Source organism: Crinia signifera, chromosome 1 (assembly GCF_055691185.1).
Source record: "Crinia signifera chromosome 1, ASM5569118v1, whole genome shotgun sequence".
Lineage (NCBI taxonomy): Eukaryota > Metazoa > Chordata > Amphibia > Anura > Myobatrachidae > Crinia > Crinia signifera.
In genome coordinates this window covers 292,180,984-292,204,388 of record NC_139217.1, presented here as the reverse complement: position 1 = coordinate 292,204,388, position 23,405 = coordinate 292,180,984, and positions in this window count along the sequence as shown.

Genomic DNA, 23,405 nt, shown 5'->3' with positions numbered 1-23,405 from the left:
TGATCACTCCCTCCCTCTGGATCCACCCCTTGCTTAGCAGTATATATATGTACACTAGTAAGCCCGCTTGAAGCAAATGCATTGAAAGCTAGTAAGGCAGCTAATGTGTGAGAGAGAAAGAGATGTTTTTTTGCAATTATATATTGTTGTTTCAAATGACATATAACAACCGAAGGTATTTGGATAGCAGGGGTATGAAAAAATGGGGTGCATTTAACATGGGAGCCCAGATAATACATAAGTACTGGTAATTTTTATTAAAAAAAGTCTCTGTTTCCAGAAGATAAAAAAATCAATTAAGGTTTTCAAGTTAATAAGCTGAATCTACCAACGCATTTTATCTTAAACGATACTTCATCAGGGGTTAGCAATATCACTGTGGTAGTTTAAATAAAGTGAATATGTTCAAAACTTAAGGTATAAGGTAAACAAGGTCATAGTACTGAGATTTTATATGGCTAAAAGGGGTTTACATAAGTGGGGACCCCACCCTGCTGAGTTCTTAAGTTCAATATTGGTCAAATTTTACTATGATAAGTCCATATTCAATATGTATGTATGAAAATTCATAGATCCTCAATCCCTCTTGCTGCACAGAATTTCATAGCATTTTAGAATCACCGGTTCAATAAGCTTTAAACCAGGGCAACCTGTTATGGTTGCTGAAAAGGAATCATTTCTATACTGTGCCACAAACAATCCAATGATAAATCATCTCACAGTGAGGCAAAGTGTAATCTGGTCAGGCTCTACAAGAATCAAGGTGGCTGATTCATAGGAGGACAAATTCAGCCCCTTCCCCATAGTTTGGGGCTTGTGCACATGCATGTGCATTTATGGACATGTGCAAATCCCAGGAGTGAATGGCATCGGCAAGTTTTCACACTCAATGGGCCGTTTGCTCCAGAGGGAGTGGGAGGGGGCAGACAAGCGGCTGGAGCAGGGCAACGCCCAGTGTTTTATGGGTGTCCCTATAAAAATTCTGGCATTGCCTGCTCTGGGCAGGCTGCTGACATAACATGACATCAGTGCCCACCCTGCATTCTGTGATCAGCAGCAGAAATAAAAGTCAGTTTTGACTGAGTTTTATTACTGAAAGTGAGAAAAATCATTCGATAGTCAGCGACCGTGCTGCTTAATTTTATTTATTTCTTAAAAGAGCTGCCGCCTTATAATCAGCTCACGCCTAAGGAAAGTAAGTAGCCAGGGGTGGGGGTCGCGCCGGGATGCGCTGTGCTAAGGGAGAAGCCAGGTGGAGACAGAGGAATGATGACACGCACATGAACTCGCGAGATGATGACAGTATCATCTCGCAAATCCGTGTGTACTGCATGTTGAACCCGCTGCAGCTGATGGTGCTAGCCCCGCGTACTGCTTGGAAGAGACTCGCGAAATGATGATGTCATCATCTCACGAATCCGGGAGAGAGACTCCGGAAGGCCAGGCAGACAGGTGCCTCCACCTTCTCTGGACGAAGCCATGAAGGTGGAAAAGGAAGGAATGACTGGCTCTTGCAGTGGGACAGACTGTGAGGGCGGCCGAGAATGGCCTCCTGCAGCTGCATCATCTAATATTGTAAAGACATGCAGGTGGCAATATAAATTTTGCTATGTAGTCCACAAAGATCTAGTTACGCCCCTGCTAGTAAGAAGTTTCTGCGGTGGAGAAGCGGTCATTTGGTGGGGAAGCGGCCGGCACTTCAATGTTCCTTAGTCTGCTAGTAGACTCTAAGTGGGTTAAGCCATCGTGTTATGATGTCCTGCAGTTACTCTAAGATGTTCACAGTGGTGTGCCAGTGATAAACAGGCCTGTCTAGGAACAAGTTGGCATTAGTGAGACGCCATTGCTGGTGCCACTACTGTTGTTGCTGAGGAAAGCAATACATCGACCCAGTGGTCTATCACAGTCATGTACTCCTTAGGTTACCTGTTCCACTTGTACACATGTCCGTGGTTAAGTGGACAGTGGGTACAATGCCATTTTTCAGGACACTTAGGACACTTAATGTCCCTGTACAGTCTGGGAATTGCTTGCCTATTGATCGCTTGCTGGGATGTTCGGGGGGCTCAGACCTTGGAGAACCAAACCTGCTCATACCTAATTGTGCCATGTGTCTTGTACACCTGTCACGGGCAAGGTATATGATGGTACTATGTGGTGCTCAGGACCTGGAGACTGACCAGAAGATGAAGGGTTGAAACAGGCAGGTTTAGTGAAGGATTTCATATAGGGGAAAATAATAGAAAACTCAATGACTCAATGACAAAATAAGCAAGTTGTGAGAATCTTGGGGTTTCAAGGATAGTTGACGAAGGCTGTACAGGAAGCTGAGGATGATGATTTGAAGAAGGTAATGAAAACTGAGCTGGTATCCAGAAAGAAGAATGGAGCTGATAATAAGACATTTGGATCCAATGAGGAGAACTGAAAGACTTTGGTACACTGGAATTGGAACTGGCCTTGAAACTGGAACCGGAGGGTACTGCGAGGTCCAGTGGGGCCCAGTGGATCAGAGTGCACCAACGCATCAGGCCAGCCTGTGGAAACTGTGTTGAGGTCAGAGGCCGGCAGGAATAAACTGACAGACAGGGCTGAGTGAGAGGAAGGCACTAAGAATAGCCAGAAATCTTCCCAAGGATATGCACAGCTCAGAAGAATTTTTGAACTGACCCAGATTAGCTTTGACAGATACCCTATATAGCTAGAGGGCAGCTGCCATTGGCTAACTGGACAGAGAGGGAAGAAAGACCCTAATCTAGCCCAATCACTCATTTGCCCTAAATCAATATGGTGGCGCTGGCCTCCCAGCACCGTCAACCCATATAGGCACACTGTTGCACCTCCATCTCTCGCCGTCGCCGCTCACAAGGCTGCCATGAACCTGTCACCACCCACCTTTCCTGGAAGACCGCCGGACACATGCCAGCCATCAGCGGACGCGGACGGGTGAGTACTGTGCACGTCGTGTCGTGACAACACCCTTACTGGGTCTATAATTGTAAAATATTTAGGGTATAATTTCACATTTGTGCATGCAACAAAAGAAGGAAGAGGTCCAAGATTTTCTGTCTGTAATGTCTGTGACTTGTCTATGGATAACATGTATTAATCATCTTATTGTAGTTTACATTAGTGACTATAATCTGCAGCCTGACCTGTGGTAGAAGAAATGCAAATCCAAATACTGTATTAAAAGCAAATTGGATGCTGATAACAGTGTAAGTTAAAACATATTCTGAACCTTAGTGATAACATGAGTCCATTCTTTACAAGCTAATGACAGGCATGCAAGAGTAACACAACAGCAATTCATCTGACATGCATTTTTGTGGATTATCTTCTTTAACAATATACTGCATGCTTTGTTTTCAATCAAAAAGTAAATAATGTTACTATGTTTACTATATATATATATATATATATATATATATATATCCCTATAGATTGTAAGCTTACAGCAGGGCCCTCTAACCTCCAAGTCTGTCTGTCGTTACCCAGTTTGTTCTATCACTGTCTACCATTGTAAAGCGCAATGGAATCTGCTGCGCCATATAAGAAACTGTAAATAAATAAATGATATATCTATATAAATAATAAAAAGCGATTACAGCTTTGAAACATTGAACTAAGACAACAGTGTACTGTGGTTTTTGTTACAAAGTCGTCTCCAAATGCCGCCAGCAGCAGACATTATGGGCGGTATTCAATGAGCCTGATTCGCCATGTTTTTATGGCGAATTTGTGCTGTTTGGCAAATTTCTGACTAAAACGGTGAATCACCCTATTCAATGAGCAGATGGCGAATACATTTAAAGGTTTTTTTCACCATGATTCACCGAGTAGCAATCGCTATCTTTTTATGGTGAAGTGGAATGTGAACTTTTAAAATAAAGTGTTTTGTTTTTTACAATTGGTGTCAAAAAATCAGGAATTTTATTCTGAGGAGGGGCATGCTATTTTTATTCATGTGCTGTAAGCACATGAATATATATATTTAATTTTTAAAAAATATTTTTTTTTTTTTTTTTAACACAGCAGCCAGCAGGGGGCGCCGGAGCCGAGCCGCTCATTACATATTCATATATTCACTGCACCCGATGTTACGTTCGGGTATAGTGAATATACGTGGCCCCCTGCTGGCACCCCCGGGGGGGCAGCCTGTGCTGCCTGGCACCCGGGGAGCCCACCTGCCCCCCACAAACGTTCAGGGGCAGGCAGAGAGACTTCCATCTCTCTGCCTGGCACCCTCCTCAGGCTCCCTGCGGCAATCGCCGCAGGAGCTCATATTCGCCTGTCAGGGGCAGCGAGCCCCTGACACGTTGAATACCGGAGCCCGCTGGCTCCGGAACGTGGCGAATGTGCAGCGAATCCTAAAAAGGATTCGCTGCACCTCGCAGGTATTCACATTGAATACCACCCTATATGTTACTCCTTGCTCACAAGCAAGGTAAGGAAGGCACCAGGCGCAGTTGTCATTTATTTGCAAAAGAGTGCCGGTTCATCCATTTTTTTCTCTCTAAAATTATTTCCAGCGTATATGACATAGAGGATGAGGTAGGCCCAAAGGCAGTGGGGCCCACTGGAGCTTTCCCCTGTATCCCTGTGGCCCGTACAACCCTGGGTAGGACCACCGGGACAGCACATCTGTCTACAGGTTTTACTTTTCCTTTGATAGGGGGTGTTGCCAGCTCCTGCTCTAGCAAGCCAGGTGCCTCAGGCTAGCGGACAGTAAGGATCAAGCCGATTGTGTTTATAATGTGCACAACATTCCTGATTGGCCAATGCTGCTCTGTCACAGCACTAGTCAGTATGTTGGTGTGGCTTTTACTATGTGTAAGGGGCAATGGCCCCCCTTCCTGCATCCACCACTTGGTGTAGCCTTATTTAAGTTTAAATTATCCATGAGTGTGCTGGAAAATTGTAGTTTTCTTCAACTTGTCAAATTCTTACATTTGAATGTATTACATTGGTCAAAGTGCCTCTAGAAATGTATTTCTTCACTAAAGTGAAAATTGCTAATTTCCCCCATGAATAGAAGAGGTTGGCACCCACACTACGCTAGCTCTGAGCTTGTGCCAATATTAAATGTAAAATGGCTGCTTCTTTCTGCAAAACAAGGACTATTCTTAAAAAAATAATAATAAGCATGTTAAAAAAACTCTTATTGATGCATGTTTCCCTGAAAGTAGGAAGCCTCAGGCAGCAACTCTATAAATAGCAACTCTTTCTGATTGCCAGTAAATGTCTACCCTTCAGCAAGTGCTGTCCTCTAGCCACGACATTCTACAGTATGTTCAGGAAATCTAATCCGTCCATGCAAAATGAAGCACATGATCCCACAGAAAGGCATCTTTCTACTATCTTGCTTATTTTCCCATTTCTAAATGACTTCCAACAGTGCAGTGTACTTGCTAAGAATGAGTTTCAAATTGATACCAAAAAGGACTTAGTGTCAGCAAGATAAAAGTCAGTGTTCCATATTTTGCATGAAATCATTCACCTTGGAGTCTCTTGCCTTTATACAGTATGTTCAGAAGACGAATAATAAAAAGTAGACAGAATATACTTGTCATTAAAAGAAAGGGATTTTAGTACTAATATTATATTATGTAAACCGTGTACTCTAAAACACTTGGGTTCTATGTACTAAGCCAGTGGTCTCCAACCTTTTTTGGGGCGGGAGCTACTTGAGACAAAATATACTGCATGAAGAGCTACTAAAATAAAAATAAAAAAATCTGCCTAAAAAATGCCCTTTATACATTATGCCACACACTGTAATGCCCATGACATATTATGCCACATATTGCAATGCCCCAGGCACAATATGCCAAACACTCTAATGTCCAATATGCTGCATACATACCTCCCAACCCCAGAGGCAGCGGAGAAGGGACATCTGTGCGTGCCGAATTAGGGGGCATGACCTACTATCGTGGTACTCCTAAGAGGCCACGTCCCCATATTTCCTGCAATGGGGGCATGATCAGCGCTCTGAGAGCTGCAGGCCATGCCCCAGCCTCTCTAAATAGACAGAGTGTGCATGTTGTCTTGTGATCTCAATCCTCTTTGCACCCCTCCATCACGTTTCCATTCCCCCAGTCACCCTTGCATGCGTCTGTCCCCCCATTACTCCTTTACCTCTCTGTACCTCCTGCACCTTTTTGACCCTCCTGCACCTCTGTCCCCTGCACCGCTTCATTCCGTTACCTCTGCACCTTTCTGTCCCCCCTGCACCTCTCCATTTGCCTTACCCCTGTACCTCTCCGTCCCCCTAACCAACCTTGCATTATCTAAAAACATAAAAAAAGCTCCTCAAAACTTATTCAACTTTTCTAACCTGCTGGTGGGCAGCAGGGATCAGGTGGCTGGGCAGTGTGGTAGACAACAGGCAGTGTAGCGGGCAGACAAGGATAGGAAAATAGGATACACCTCCTGCCTCTCTCTCAGTAGCTGCTTCCATGGCTGTGACCCTGTACTGAACACCACACCCTCCACTTTTTCACTTAAATATGCAATCGTCGTACCTATGGCAGCAGCAGGGCGATGGCTGATGTCAGGCAGCAGGAATCCGACGGAGAAGGCTGAGACGGGTCCTGTGGAGGAGGAGGGTGAGGTAATGAGTCCCATGGATGCTGCAGCTTCCGTGGAGGAGGAGGCTGTGGTGGTGGTTTGCAATGAGGCCTGAGGCCTGAAAAATGATAGAAATGATTTGCTTCCTCCTTTGTGGAGGAGACAGACGCTAGAGGTCATATTTTACCTCTAGCGTCTCACAGGGAGCAGCGCTACCCTGAAGTGCCAGGAGTGCTTATCGCTGTGCTCCCTGCCTGTCAGATGCTAGAGGTGAAATATGACCTGTAGAGACTGGTCTGTCTCAGGGGAACGCAGTGGCAGGGGAATGCAGCGCAGGAGATGGGCAGGCAGTGGGATATGGAGGGACGGATGGGCGGGCGGGTGGCGAGAGATGGAGGGAGGGACAGACAGCAGCCGCAGAGTGGTCGAGCCACCCGGATCGCCACCGTGAGCTACCTGTAGGCGACCACTGTACTTAGCCTTGTACGATAAAGTCGATAAAGTATCAGCACATCAGCTTTGAACTGCTATGTAACAGGTTGTGTTTGAGAAATGACAGAAGCTGGGTGGTTGTCATTTGAGTGTTAATTCAGATTGGCTCATAAAGAGCCAAATTCGGTCTGGGGACCAATGTTGTGGATCTGCCCATGCGTATTTGTAAAAATACTCATGTGTAGACCAGCATTGTTAACTCCTTTGGCGAGTATCATACTCACTAAAGTGTTTGCGCACAATGGTGCTGACAGGGGGCAGGTAGGGGGCTGGAGCAGGGTGACACCCAGAGTGGGCATTATTTATTATTATTTGTTAAGTTTCTTATATAGGACACACATATTCTGCAGCACTTTACAGAGAATATGAACATTCTCTGCCCCAGTGGAGCATACCATCTATATTGCCTACCACATATACATGCACACACAGACATTCTAGGGTTAATTTTTGTTGGGAGCCAATTAACATACCTGTATATTTTTGGATTGTGGGAGGAAACCGGAGTACCTGGAGGAAACTCACGCAAGTACGAGTAGAGTATCCAAACTCTGCACAGTAAGGGCAATGGTGGGAATCAATCACATGACCTCAATCACATGACCTCTGCATTGTGAGGCAGTAATGACACTATCTGTGCTGCGTTCCCACTAAAATGGTGGGTGCACCCAGAAAAATGCTGGGCGTCCCTATGTGAATGAAGGCATCCTGAAGCCTGCTCAAAGACTGAGTTTTATTTGCAAAACGGGTGGACCAATCATTCAATGGTTGCTGTCCATCAAATGATTTTTCCCTCGCACACTCGCATGCGAATGGATGTGTGAGTGTACACATCCATTCACATACATATGCTGTTTGCTTGGGGAAGGGGGGCATGATACCGCTCGCCCGGCGGCCAGCATCTAACTGCTAGGTAAGCAGCAAGTTTACGCTGCTTACTGAACCAACGTGAATCTCCCCATTTATCTTTGTCCACTTTAATTCTCCAAAGCTTAGTGCATATGTCTTGATGTTTATAAGTAAAACAAAACATCAAGCAACTGGACAAAACCATGTTGACTGCATGTAACCTGTGCAAAGAGATTCAGTTTTGGGTGGGGTGTGTTCAAACTTAAATCTAAATTGCAGTGTAACATCAGCCCCACCTGCAGTGCACATGATTTTACCCAGTTTTTGTTTTTTTTGCTTTAATCGGGCCCATAGAACCTTGGTAAAAAGGATCATTTTTTTTAACAGTAGACACTTTGTGCAACATCAAACAGATACAATTTAGTATTTCAAACATTCGCATTGCATTTGATTAAATATTATTAGCACAGTATGTCATTTCTAGCAAGATTTCTAACTTGTACACATAATTAAATTGATGTTACTGTGTCTGACCCTTTCTCTTTAGGGAAATTTAAAAAGCAAGTTTGATCATTGCTTACAACAGTCTCCAGCTGATGTATGTGTTGTTCTATTTTCTGTGGCGTTGACATGTAAGCATACACTGAGATATTAAAATACTGCAGGATACTAAATCAAGATCCAAGAGCATGTTTGTTTAACTGAGCCAAAACTTTCTGGCAAGTGAGAGCTTAAGGCTTCTTCTGAACACAACTAAACTTCCATTGTAGATGTATTTTGTAAGCGGGTTATTGCAAACAAATCTAACCCTTTACACAGAGCATGGTCTGAAATAATTTACATGTGTGAATAGAATGAATATGTTTAATGCACACACAGTCACATTTGATTAACTAAGTAGGAAAAAATCACAATGGTAGATGTACTAAATCAGCAGAAATAGCAATACATGGGCTATAGTTTTAGATATTTCTAGGCAAATAAAACTATATATTATTTAGTAATAAATTCATCCTATAATTTATAATAAAGATGTAATACATTTTTAATATAACTGAATTGAAACTCAAGTTATCAATACACACAAATAAAAAAATGCATTACTAATTATATACAACCATCAAGTTGTTTTTCAGTTTTTAAATAAAATGTTTGCATTTGGCTAGAAAAATCACCTTTTTAAATCTAATTGATTGATTTTTGAGATTATTGGCGGCTCCAGGGTCATTGACACATGGTTACGTAAATAGAACCTCCACATGATCTAAAGATGGGAGTGTGATTTCAAGGGATGGGTTGTGGGCTTGCAGGAAGCCCCATTTACATGCTATCTAAGGGCATGGCCTTATAAGAAGAAGGTGTGGTCCTGTGGGAAGCCCCTATTTACATACATCAGGGGCCATGCCCACATTCTATGATAGATAGGGAATTTAACAGGGTCTGCGAATCAAAAAGTGAGAGTTTTTAAAGCAGCAATGACTTACATGGCACAATCAACCTCATTTTGTAGTGTAAAGGATTGCCACTTACCACTCCGACACCCCCCCCCCCCCCCCCCCCAAGAAAATAACCCAGAGAACTCTTACAAAAGCTCTCACTCTTTGATTCTCACACCACTGTCTGCCCCCAAAAGTGTCCATATTCTAGGGAACATTAATGTTTGGTTTGACAGACGAGTGACCAGAAGTTGTGATGGTATATTGTAAGCTTTGCTACACTGCATTTTGTAATGTTAATACAAAAATAACCTGCTCTTTCAGTGACATTTTTACACCAATGGTAGTGGCTATCTTCCCATGGCATATGGTGCACCTTGAATGACCATTCTTTGACTGTATGTTTATTACAGCTAATGCTGGCTACGAATTGCCTGAGGTAATTTAAATGAAATCCACTATATCAGAGAACACTCTACAGTACATGTTCTTTGGACTATCTTTGCCAGGAACAGGCTGCCAGAAAAGATTTGTAGTGACAATGGTATGCAATTCATGTTTGCTCAATTTCAGAAATTAATTAAAGGAAATTGAATGATACATTTCCCCATTGGTCTGGTTGATAGATTCATATGGACCTTTAAAAGAGCTATCAAGCTGAAAGTAAAGAACCAGTTCTGCTTCAGCATGAGATTGATAACTTTCTCTTTGTACAGTCTCTATTACAGCACAGTACACAACACTATTGTAGAATAACCAGCCACATTATTGTAGCAGAGGAACTTGAGCTCTCAGAGTACATTAGTAAAGCCAGATGTGCAGGGCCGGTGCAAGGCACCGGAGCGCCCCAGGCGAGTCGGGGTGTGGGCGCCCCGGTGCCGGGGGATGGGGTTTGGTAGTACCTGTGTAAAAAAATTGCTGCCCCGGTGTCCCTGCAGTGTTGGGGCGGTCAGGGGTGTCCGTGCCGTTGGGGTACCTGCGGCGCCGCCATGTGTATAAAGCTGGCTGCGGCCGGTGGGGTCCCTGTAGTGAATAGCAAATAACTAGCGCTTCCCGCGCCACCGCGCGCTTAGCGCTAGTTATTTGCTATTCACTACAGGAACCCCGCCAGCCACAGCCAGCTTTATACACATGACGGCGCCGCAGGTACCCCTACGGCACGGACACCCCTGACCTCCCCAGCACTGCAGGAATGCCGGGGCAGCAATTTTTTTACACAGTTCGCTGGGGGTGAGGGGCGAACTGCCGCCCTCCAGGTGCCGGCGCCCTAGGCAAATGCCTAGAGCTGCCTAGTGGTGGCGCCGGCCCTGCAGATGTGAGGAAAGAGTTACAGGTCTACAAATGAGCTACCTGAGATTTTCCTTTTGGACAAGACATTTTTGTTTATGATTTAAGAGCAGACAAGTGCAAGCAGGAAAGATCATCTTAAAAACTGTACAAAGGTCAGATGGGGGAAATGTAGTGATGTCATGTCGATAAGATAACAGAACGAGTTGGTTAAATCCTGCATGACCTCTAATCTGTGTAGTTTCAAAGATATTAGTTGAATGATCCATCCTTTAAAGAAAGCACTAGATATTTATGACTCTCATAATCCATTTGAGGCCTTACCTAAACCAGTTCTGCACTTTGTGTGCACAAGCTGCATTGAGTTTATCAAACCCATATTAGGCTTTAAGTGTAAAATTAAATGATTGCTTGAATCTACAGGAAAATCTTTGCAAAGTGCTGTCATGGCTGCATGCAATGGGAGAGATGTACTAAATCTTGAAGTGTAATAAACTGGAGAAAGATAAAGTACCAACCAATCAGCAAATCATAAAGGGGGTAATTAGAATAATATGGCAGCGCTGTTATCAATTGTGACGGATTGCAGGAAATATCCCATACCGTTGGCTATCATTTATGCTTGGTAGTTGGTAGAGTCTAAATGAGTATGCCATCTTAACTAGGGGTCTCTAAAAGGATGTTGCATGACACCCATAGTCTGTAGTCCCAGGTTTGGCCGACATTAAGCAGATCAGACTACAAGGCTCAAACATAGTTTGTGACGGGTAACAAGTCATTGTGGGAAGTATTGGTTTTAAAACATTAAAAATTGCACAACACAAGCAGAACAGTTTGGAGACGAATCTTGTCAGCAAAAAAAAACAAAGACAAACCATTATTTGCACAAGCACATTGTTGTGTGCCAAGCAGTTTAAAACACATTAAAGCAACTCAAATGGTATATAGTGGTTGTGTTGACAATCGTAATGTTAATAAGATTTAGCATACTAGCATCGGGAAATCAAAAATTGTGAAATGCTACTTAAAGACTTTCACGTGCACCACCATTTCAACTGTCAACATGATGATTAAACATCATAATCGCCATGTTGACAAATGTATTACCGGTTCCCATGAAATGCTTTAATTAGCATTTCACACTTGTTGACATCCCATCATTCCGGGTCCACACACTGCTTGTTGGCATTAATGTCAGCAAAACATATGTGACATGCTTAAAATACTGGCTCAGTGCATCAAGTTTTAAATTACAGGAAAATGGAAACATGTTACAATCCAAAACAAAATATTCAAACTGTATAAATGTATAAAATGTGTGTGTTATAGTAAAGATACATCCATGTTAGCAATCATGATAGTATAAATGATACACAGACACCTCAGCACACCTGATTAATAAGACAGGAAATGGTATTGGTAAATTGAATCAAATAATTAATTACAGAAAGACTTTAACGATAAAGAAGAGTGGAACCTCTGTATAGAGACGAAAGAGGCCATAAGTTTCCGACATCGGAATATAATTACAACATTTGTTTTATACTATTTACACTTACATATCAACAACAAAAACAGTTGTTATGTTGATGGATTGGAGTATTGTCAGAGCTGCAGTATGTTTCCCTATGTTTATTTTTTATGGCAATACAAAAATGTATAGCGTTTGCAGCCATAGCTGTTGGTGCAGAAGAGTTGTGGTGTAGGCACAAAACTCCACATGTAATTTAAGTAAAATGTTCTATTTTACCCTCAAGAAACCAGGAGAGAAAGCCAAATATTTCCCTGGATGTAAAAACCAAGGAAATGTGTCAAGCTCTGTTAATAACAACATTCTCTTATCTGAGCTTTATGTGCTCTTATAGTTTAATGTATGAATCAGTGGCAATATGGTTCTGCTTAGAAGAACTGAGTCATTTACAATAAAATAAGCAAATTCATCACCACTTAGTGGAGCGAAAACATGTTTAGACATAGTACAGATAGATATTAGCACTGTGTTGTTTTTCAGTGTAATGTTGCACATACTGTATAGTTATTTAGTGTGCAAGAAACATGACATATTTGTTTTGTTTCCTAGAACTTTGCTCTGTAAATTTTTGTCATTATTGAACAGTTCAAAAAAGTAGCAAAGTTAAGAAAAAAAAAAAACATCTTAACAAGTCTTAGTAGAGGATGGTATAGGCAGGGCCGGCGCCACCACTAGGCAGCTCTAGGCATTTGTCTAGGGCGCCGGCACCTGGAGGGCGGCAGTTCGCCCCTCACCCCCAGCGAACTGTGTAAAAAAATTGCTAGCGCTTCCTGCGCCGCCGCGCGCATAGCGCTAGTTATTTGCTATTCACTACAGGGACCCCGCCGGCCGCAGCTAGCTTTATACACATGACGGCACCGCAGGTACCCCTACGGCACGGACACCCCTGACCGCCTCAGCACTGCAGGGACGCCGGGGCAGCAATTTTTTTACACAGGTACCACTCCCCCTGGCACCGGGGCGCCCCCACCCAGACTCGCCTGGGGCGTTCCGGTGCCTTGCACCGGCCCTGGGTATAGGGAAAATCAGGAGGGGTTCAAAGATGATGTGGTACCCATGATTTTTTCAATAACCATCCACTTTGCCAGACTGAACTTATGGAACTGAAGAAAAGATAAAGCGAGGCATACATAAGTCATATGCTTACCAGTGCATATATACTTGGATCCTTGTCATATTTTCATGAATTAAAGACCACGAGAAAGCACCATGTTAAGTATAAGTGTAATGCTAATTATATAGAAGTAGTTACGGCCAGTACTACTTTACTATTTTCATTATTTTGGGGACTCCCAAGTGGTAAATTTGCACCCCTTCCATGTCACTCCTATCTGTACCTCTCTTTAGAATGTAAGCTCTCATGAGCAGGGCCCTCTCTCCTCATGTGCTTTTCTTAGTATATAGATATATCTCTGCCACCCAAAAAATTGCTTCAGTGTCCTGTCCGCTGATGCAACTATCTTTACTTACCATGTATTTTTGCCCATTTTTGTAGGGTTAGGCACAACACATCCCCAATAAATAGTAGTTACCAACCACATATCTCTATCGCTGTTGAGAATATGAAAATCACTCCTATCACTCAAGCTCGCTGCCTAGGTGTCATCCTTGACTCTCAACTTTCCTTTGTTTCCCACATTCAATCTCTCTCGAAATCATGCCACATGCCACATTAAAAGGTGCCTGTGCAAACCTGGCACGCCTATGTGCGCTTAACAGACAGGCGGGCGGGCGGCCGTGGCGGGCAATGTACGGAGAGAGCATGCAGTGAGTCATCGCTGCTCACTCCGTACATCACCCGCCATGGCCGCCCGCCGCGTGTCTGTTAAGCGCACATAGGCTGACATGTGCCGTACAGGACACAGCAGGGGGGTGATCTGCAAACCATTGGCGCCCAGAGCATAAGCTCCGCCAGCGCCACCCTAGCTACGGCTCTGGATGTTCATCATCTGCAAAGCTACTCTATCAGTCACTTAATTGGTTACCTGTATTCTACTGTAGTCAATACAAAATTATTTTACTTACACACAAAACCATAAACCAAATTACACCAACATACATCTCTTCTCTTATCTTACAAAAAGACTCTCCTCCAGTCTCCAAACCTACAAGTGTTCCTTGAAAAAAACTCACCTCTTCAGGCGAGCTTATGAAATTCCAGAACCAGCCACTTAACCTTCCTGATGTGAATTTTGAAATACTTTCTGTAAAGCGCTGCAGAATATGTATGCGCTATATAAGAAACTGTTAATATATAATAAATGAATATACTGTTCCTATCTAATCACATCCCCACTGTACAATCCTCACATATCCACTTTCTTTTTTTCCCCATTTTCCATCCTCCTGACCCATGGCCAAACTACTGGGTCACTGTATCATACAGCACACCAGGAACCTTTGCATTCTGGTGGAATTAATGCAATAAAGAATATTTATCCCTGTGTATTAATGCCTATTTCCCTATAGATTGTAAGCTTGCGAGCAGGGCCCTCATTCCTTTGACTGTCTGTAAATACCCAGTTTGTTGTATCACTGGGGCAGATGTATTAAGCCTTAACAAGAAATAAATGCAAGTGTGATAAGGAGAGATAAACGTCCAGCCAATCAGCTCCTTACTGACTTTTTTCAAACACAGCCTGTCGCATGGCAGTTGGCAGGTGATTGGCTGGATGTTTATCTCTCCTTATCACACTTGCATTTATCTCTTGTTAAGGCTTAATACATGTGCCCCACTGTCTCTTATTGTAAAGCGCATCGGAATAGGCTGTGCTATATTAGAAACTGTTAATAAATTAATAAATAAATTCCTTGTGGCGCCAAATAAATAAATGATAATAGTAATAATAATAGTAATAATTAGCAGCCTGGCAGTTCTACTTCTGGCCACTGTACCGTTGATCAAACAGGAGAGAGGCACAATACTGTACATTATCATGGGAGGCAAATTAAGTTAGCGCTCTTACAACAAATTTAGCCCTACAGCGGACATATGTGGCATTATTAAAATATACCAACTGTTTTTCAAATAATGTACAAAGCACCTTACTTCTCACAGACCCGATTCTTGATAATATATCTATTGTATATAACTTACTGAAGTAATGTGATCATTGGTGACTTATCAAAACAATCTTATTTGAATATGGAGACTTTGGACTACATGTAATGATGTCTGAGTCTGGTGGCTGTGCGTGATTCTGGCCAAAGTTAGATTTTTTTTGTTAAAGGGGCAGTCACTTACTAAGCATGGTTTTGCCTTTTAAGTGATTGCCATTTTAAAATGTCCAAGTTCAGCTGGCATCCTAATCAACCACCAACCTTGGGCATCATTACAGTTGGCCCTGTATCTTTATAAATAAACATATGGAGTACATAATTTATTATTGTCATTATACAACACTTTTACAAACAGTAAAAATTATTTTGGCATACCCCTGCAGTTTAAATAACCAACCTTCTTCAGTTCATTTTAATTGCTACTGGTACTATCCATAATAACACAAGTTTAAGTGGTTTATGTATACTGTATTATTAATTAATTTTTAATTATATGAGTTTTTTAAGCTTCATAAAATCAATGTATAAAAATATAGTTTATTTTACATTCATTAATTGCAGTGCAAATGCATTTTTGATCACCATCACATTCACATTCTCTACATAAGAATATGGGGTACTTGTTTAGTTTCACGGCGGCCGATATATCGGATGTGATATCGGCCGATATATCCGCCGATCCGTTGCAAATTTTTACCTGTTCATAACCCCACTATCCACTACGCATGGAGATTTATTTTATATAGTGTGGCGAGCGCATGCGGATTACTGCGCTCGCCACACTATATAAAATTAACTCCATGCGTAGTGAATAGTGGGGTTATGAACAGGTAAAAAATCGCATTGGATTGGCCGATAAATCGGCCGATATTGCATCCGATAGATCGGCCGCCTTGAAACTAAACAAGTACTGAATATGGTCTTCTTTTTTCTTAAGAATAAGGTTGTCTGAAGATGTTGAATTTATTCCCAAAAGTCACAATTTGCTGAATTTTTTATTTGCTTCTAAGATACAGTTTACAATAAAGAATAATGTTCCCACTGTCCTACATGTCTGCCATAATTTTAAAGGGTCAAATATTTGAAAGGCTTATAGTTCTAATGAAAACCATTTTATCTTACAAACACATGTGTAGTCTGACTAACCGGGAACAATAAAATAATCATCAGAAATTAATCATTTCAAGATGTGCAACTCCCCAAATCCTGCCAATTGCCTACTAGAAAACAAGAACACACTCCCCAGCTATAGTGGTAACCAGCAGCAAAAATGTTGTCCCTTTGAAGGGGGGACGGGGATTACAAAAATCACAAAAAGCAGATGCTCCACATTAGCTGTTCTAAAAATCACTTTGGTTTTCCTGGACCCAATTCAAATTTGGTAGATGGGGAAATTCATTATTTTTGAAACATCCTAAAGTTGTCACCTAGAGATTTCAGCATGGATTGATTCCCCTACTATCCATACCAAATGTTCGAATCTTAAAAATACATGCTGTTTTAAATGAAGTTAACCTGAAAAATCAATTTGATCAATTTCACAAATAAGTTAACAAAAATGGATGCTGATCTTATCTCAATCACATGATTATCAATCATTTATACTAAATAAACATGAAAGATGGTACTAAGTATTGAATAATGTAGAGTCTGGCATCGATAAACAAATAAAAGGAGAGAATAACAGTGTATATTATAAGAACCAATTGTTTTAGTATAAAATAAAACAAAATTTTACTTTAATAATTAAGAATAAATTCTTATGTATGCTCTTCTTATGACTGCATCTTCCTCAATTTTGGCCATAAAAGGCAAGAAAAATTGTTTACTACGTGATACTTGATTAAAAAAACATACAAAGTGAAATATATAATGATGAGATCATACTTTTTGGTGTGTGATTAATTTCTTTTAATAGTGTGTTTCTGGTTAAAGGAAATATTTCCTAGCATGACTGTTTATTTTCTCTGGAAGGGGAAGCAGCATAGGGAAAAAGAAAAAAAAAAGAAATGTGCACAGTGCGTGTATGAAATGATAGTATGAAAGTACATTTGCAGACCCGGTGAGATTAAACTTTAAGAAACTAGTCTCATATGTTCTCATTGATGAGCTCCAAATAAGAAAGAAGTTCATAAAAAAATAATGCTCACTGTGTATAGAATTAGGTTGAAAGTAAAATCATGTACAGCATTTGTATATACTTATCCACTGGATGAGTGAGAAAATCCATATATATATATATATATATATATATATATATATATATATATATATATATATATATATATATATATATATAGAAAGATAGAAAGAAAGGAGGCGCACCATAGTGTAGTATTTCATATTTTAAAACAACAATCCTTTACTGGTAGAATAAAAACACTCACAAGAGTACACGTGTTATATTGCTATAACACAGTTTTCGCATAAAACAAAGTATATCACCACATTGGCAGCAAACACGCTTTTCTCCAGCCTGGCTCCCGGACCTCGCCGTGTCACAGCGTCACCGCGTCACAGCCAGCGTCCTCTCAGCTCCGCCCAAACGCGTTTCGTCCTATAGGGACTTCGGCGAGGTCCGGGAGCCAGGCTGGAGAAAAGCGTGTTTGCTGCCAAAGTGGTGATATACTTTGTTTTATGCGAAAACTGTGTTATAGCAATATAACACGTGTACTCTTGTGAGTGTTTTTATTCTACCAGTAAAGGATTGTTGTTTTAAAATATGAAATACTACACTATGGTGCGCCTCCTTTCTTTCTATCTTTCTATGCATTACAGTTTGGGCTAGTTGGAAGAGCCCTATATAGGAGAGCAGCACAAGCCTGAATAAATATCTCTTGGATGGTATCTTTGATCTACAGAAGATCAGCGCTTTAAGGATATTCCTTGTTGCATATATATATATATATATATATATATATATATATATATATGAAGAGAAGTAGTTCATTTTAGTTTTTATTTTAGGTAAGATGTGAATATTAACCTTATTAGAGTGTTCTGAAATGTTTAGTAAATTGTAGTAAATTTAGATCAGTTAATAAGATTATATAAACCATTCAGTTTGCAATTGAAACACTTAATGGGCCTTATTCTGGTCCACACGCAATGTTGCGAAATTCGTATCGTTGCTTGTGGATATAATGCTGCCTGTACGGCCGCCCACCTCCCCTCACTTGCCGAGTTCTTCGCACAGCTACGAATGTTTTGCATAAACATCCATTCGCAGCCTTGGTTGCATGGGCCAAATCATTTGATCTTGCCGACCATCAAATTATTTAGAAGGTGCATGCAAAACTAAGATCCTCTCTGTTGTCTTAGCTTTGCATGTTCCCTGTATGGAAGTGGGTGGGCACCCACTACACAGTGCCATTTGTATGGGAACGCCCATCGTTTGCATGGGAATGCCCATGAAATGCTCAGCATTCCCCCGTCTCTGCCACCCCACGCCACCCGCCCGCACTGCTAGGTGCGAATTGGATGGCGAGCTAGCAGTTTGCCATGTCCACTCGCACCCAACATCTGCACATGCGCATAAAAGTGCATGCACAGATGGAAACATTGCTCCCCCATGCGAACGCACGGGGGTGCAATGGAACCAGAAGAAGGCCCAATGTCCCTAAAGGGACACTACAGCGATTTGTGCTGATTTCACCCATTCCCAATGGATTGGGCCAAGCAATCGGCCCAAATCGGCTGCGTGTGATGTCCCATCGGGTCCGATGCGCGGTCCCATGGGCATCTCACCTGAGTCGGAGGTCAGAACTGCATGCAGGTCCGAGCTCCAACTCAGAACCCCCTCCAGATGCTGGAGAACAGGGCTTGCATGCAATACCTCAAATGCTAAAGGACCGCATGCGATTTATCGCATGCGATCCTGCCACCCGGTAAGGTCCCGGACATGCTCCCAGGGGATCGGATGGCCATATACTGCTGCAATACATCTCAGTAATGTATGGCCAGCTTTATTCTACCTCTGACAGTGAGGGAGGGCAGATTTTTTTAGATTTATTATTGTGGATTGGCAGTTTATGTAGTTACTTTGATTTGTGGACTATGCACATTGTATTACCTCTCCTATAATATGTTATTTATTACCATTTGGAAACTCTTCATGATAAAAAATTAAGGGCCAAGGCAAACAGAGAATGTTCCAGGTCTCGAAGACAATTCTATTGTAGTAGAACTGTGAGACGAGGGACGTGTATTTACAAGGTAATGGTCACAAAGAAGATTAGGGGAGGTGGGATTTATACTATATTGATCGTTTAAAGTCTAACCCTTGCCACCAAATATACCAGAAGGATTCAAAGGTGTCTTCCCCAGAGGAAACATAATTTTCCATATTTAATAAAACTTCCGATCATGGTGGTCTTGTCCAGTAGGTCAGAAGCATTACTTGTGTTCTAAAAGAGATTTTTAATATGTATTTTTTATATCTTAGGGTGGGAATGCCAGATGAGCAGATGTGCAGAAAAACAGAAGGTCAGATAGGACCATCTCCCTGATAATATCAGATGACAAAACAGCAGACTAAAAGGGCCAAATGTAATAGGGTGAGAGTTTCAGAAAGTGAGAGATTTTGGAGAGTTTTCCCATGTTTTTTAAAGCAGCAATCAATTACATGGCAAAATCAACCTGGTTTTGCAGTGTAATTGATTGCTGCTTTAAAAAACATGGGAAAACTCTCCCAAAATCTCTCACTTTCTGAAACTCTCACCCTATCACATTTGGCCCACAGTGTCTTATTTTAGAGTATTCCCACCAAATGTGGAATGTAAAAAGAAATGTCAGAAAGGTAGATAAAAAATGAAGAACATATCTTTGTAGCCAACAATTTAATCACTTTCTGTGCATTAAAAAACTATGGGGAATAGCAATAGGAAAGTCAATTTGTGCAAAATGCATGTATTGGTAAAATGTCTATTTTTGAGCAATTTTTGTGCAATTTTAGATTGTGGAGTTTTGTGAATCCCCACTAGATGGCAAGCATCCTCCCCTGTACAAATAAAGTTGCTCATGATAGTATATGATTTCATAAAAAATACTAATTATAAAAAAGGGGGTGTCAAATATCAATAGGTAGTGTTTAAAAGTTACAAGTCAGCTTGAAAGGTACTTTTATACTGAAAAGCGATTATTGCAAATACAGTACAGCACATTTTACATACATGGTGGAGCTTTTGTTTGTCAACACAGTATACAAAAAAGCATCCTGTTTCAAAAATTGGATCAATAATAAATGTTTCATTAGAAACCGTAAGTGTAGCAGTAGATAGTCCTAACATGGAACTGTTCTAATAATAGAAACAGTCATTAAAACTTGATCATGTGAAAATATCAAAAAGGAACATAGAAGATTTAATATTATACCAAATCCTAGTTATGAAATAAGACTATGGGGTAAATGTAATAGCCTGGCAGGCAACGGCAGGATGCTGGCGAGACTTCGAAGTTTCAAAGTAGCAGTCCTTTAGAAGACAAAACCAGGTTGGTTGGCAGACTCGCGCGCTACCTGCCGATGCCTGCAGTTTGCAGCCTATTACTTTACCCCTATGTGTGTTGATTTTGTCAAAGTACACAGCGGAAAAGCTGTTATAATGACCTACTTAATATAAGAGGCTTTTTGAACATTTATGACAAATAAAGGCATCTAAAATAATTATTTTGCCACCAAAATATACATTAAAAGTGCATTAGTTTGCATATATCTTATATTTCTGTTACTTTTCGGGTATTTCCATTGAACATAAAGTCATCTATACATTATCCAATTAACACATCCTAGCCACAGTGATATGGTCATACTTGAAGAATCAAAGAGCAACAAAACTATTAAAAGTCTTTATCATTAGGAGAACATGCTAGACTGTGGAATATAGGGGGTTATTTTGGTTCACTCTTTCTGACAAATTCCTTCTTAGATGGACAAAACCATGTGCACTGCAGGTGGGGCAGATGTTACTTGTGCAGAGAGAATTAAATTTAGGTGGGGTTTTACTTCAGTGAGATCTATATTGCAGTGTAAAAATAAAGCAGCCAGTAATTACCCTGCACAGAAACAAAATAACTCACCCAAATCTAATTCTCTCTCCACATTTTACATCTGCCACCCTGCAGTGCACATGGTTTTGTCCATCTAAGAAGGATTTTGTCAGAAAGAGTGAACTAGAATAAGGCCCATAGTGTCTGGTAGAGGATATGCCTTGGTGCAATATGATTTTTTTTTAAAGGTTTATAGTGTTATTTGAGACATGTTATGTTCAAAATATACTGTATATGTGAATTTTGTTGCTGCATTACTCTATAATTGTATCCATGTTGTAGTTAAATAGATCATCAATTTATTAGAGCCCCAGAATTGTTGCTCTGTAAGGCAGGAGGGGATGAGTAGAACTGGGGCCTTGAATTGGTCTACAGTACTGCAATTGGTCTAAATGGGCAGCATATGTTATTAATGTCCTTCAGTTTTCAGTAGCCAGCCATACATGAGCTGCTAGTTCCCCATCGCTTCACCTTCTGTCTGGTCATCTCCTTTCCATCCATATCATATATACTCTCCCCCTTCCATTTCTGGTTAGTCATTCCCTTCTGCCTGCATATGGGTCTGCTTCCCATAGCATACAGGAGTGATTTGTGTGAGTTATTGAGCTATTCATGGTGTGTCTGTTGTCTGTATGTACTGGTTTTGGTGTTTGTATTAATGCGGCTTGTAATGTTACTGACATGGGAAATGTTAACGTTATTTAGGGGTTATCAATGTAATGTGGGGTTTGCTCTAATGGATATAATGTGTATGGAGAAGGGCTACTAATGTAATGTGAAGGCTTTAGAAGGTTGGTAGTTGGGTAATGCTCTTACTGTATCCAATATCGGCGTGGTCATGATATAAATGTTATTTGGTGTCACTTTATTGAATTCTGGATGGGATAGCAATGTTACAGTATATGGGGAATTGTTATTAAATGTGGTGGCTACTTATACTGTATGTGGTTATTGGGATATTAATATATTTTAGTCATATAAAGGCAACATGGGATTTATTTTAATTGTGCGGGTGACTAAATTAATATTGGGCTATATTATGAAACATTGTTATTTATTAACTGTGGATACTATTATTATTACCAGCTATTTATATAGCACACATATATGATATGATAGCAGATCTTAATGGGAACAATAGGCCTATTTATTGAATAGTAATTCTATAACGACTTACAGTAAATAGGGTTGATTTAATGTCAATACTTATGGGAAAGGAACAACTAGTATAATATGACATACGACATGCAGGCATCGATGAGTTCCCACAGAGTCTGTCCAATGTTTTAAAGGCGCAATCAATTAAAAGGCACAAGAAGAAATAATGCTGGTGAGTGGTAAGAAGGATAGTAACCAGAGAATACCATGGGAAAATAATATGGCCACAGTTGGATTGGAAGGAAAGGTCTCCTCGAAACCACTATCCTGTGCACTATACCATGTGCTCTTAAGTCACACATCTTTTTTTTATTACTGCAGGAACAAATCACCCATATGCCATATACATAATGCTGCATTTATTAGTGGTGCCTCTGTCACCCAGATATTGTTACAGTCATTAGTGCTGCACGGTTCCCAGCAGAATGTATGCTACAGTAGCAGAGCTGCATATAGGGCACTTGTGCTAAAGTGACAGACTACATACACAGACATCATTGATAGCAGAAGATGCTACATTAATGTTAACTGAACATTCTACAGTATGTTCTATGTATCTGTTCTCAGATTTGCTTCTATATAAGTACTCTACACTTAGCATAGTCTACAGCTTAGCAACTGTGATCGGCCACATCTTAATGTGACCTCAAATTCCAACATGCCCAGGACCTGTTTCCAATTACAAAATGTTTTTCTCTGCCAAGTTCTGAAAGAAGAGTAACAGATATGACACTTGTTATTTTCCTTCCAGATTGGTGATGCCATATTTGCAAAACTTATAACCCATGATTAACTCATGTAAGGGATGTAGACGCCAACATGACATATAACACTTAAAACATGGTAGTTACAGTCATTTTAGAAAGTCTGTGACCAGTTCACCAATTGTTTTCAAAACACAGCTGTTTTATGATATAGGGCAGCATGTCCACAGCTGTCATGTGAAAGGAGCACTTTGAGGGACTCCAGTCAGA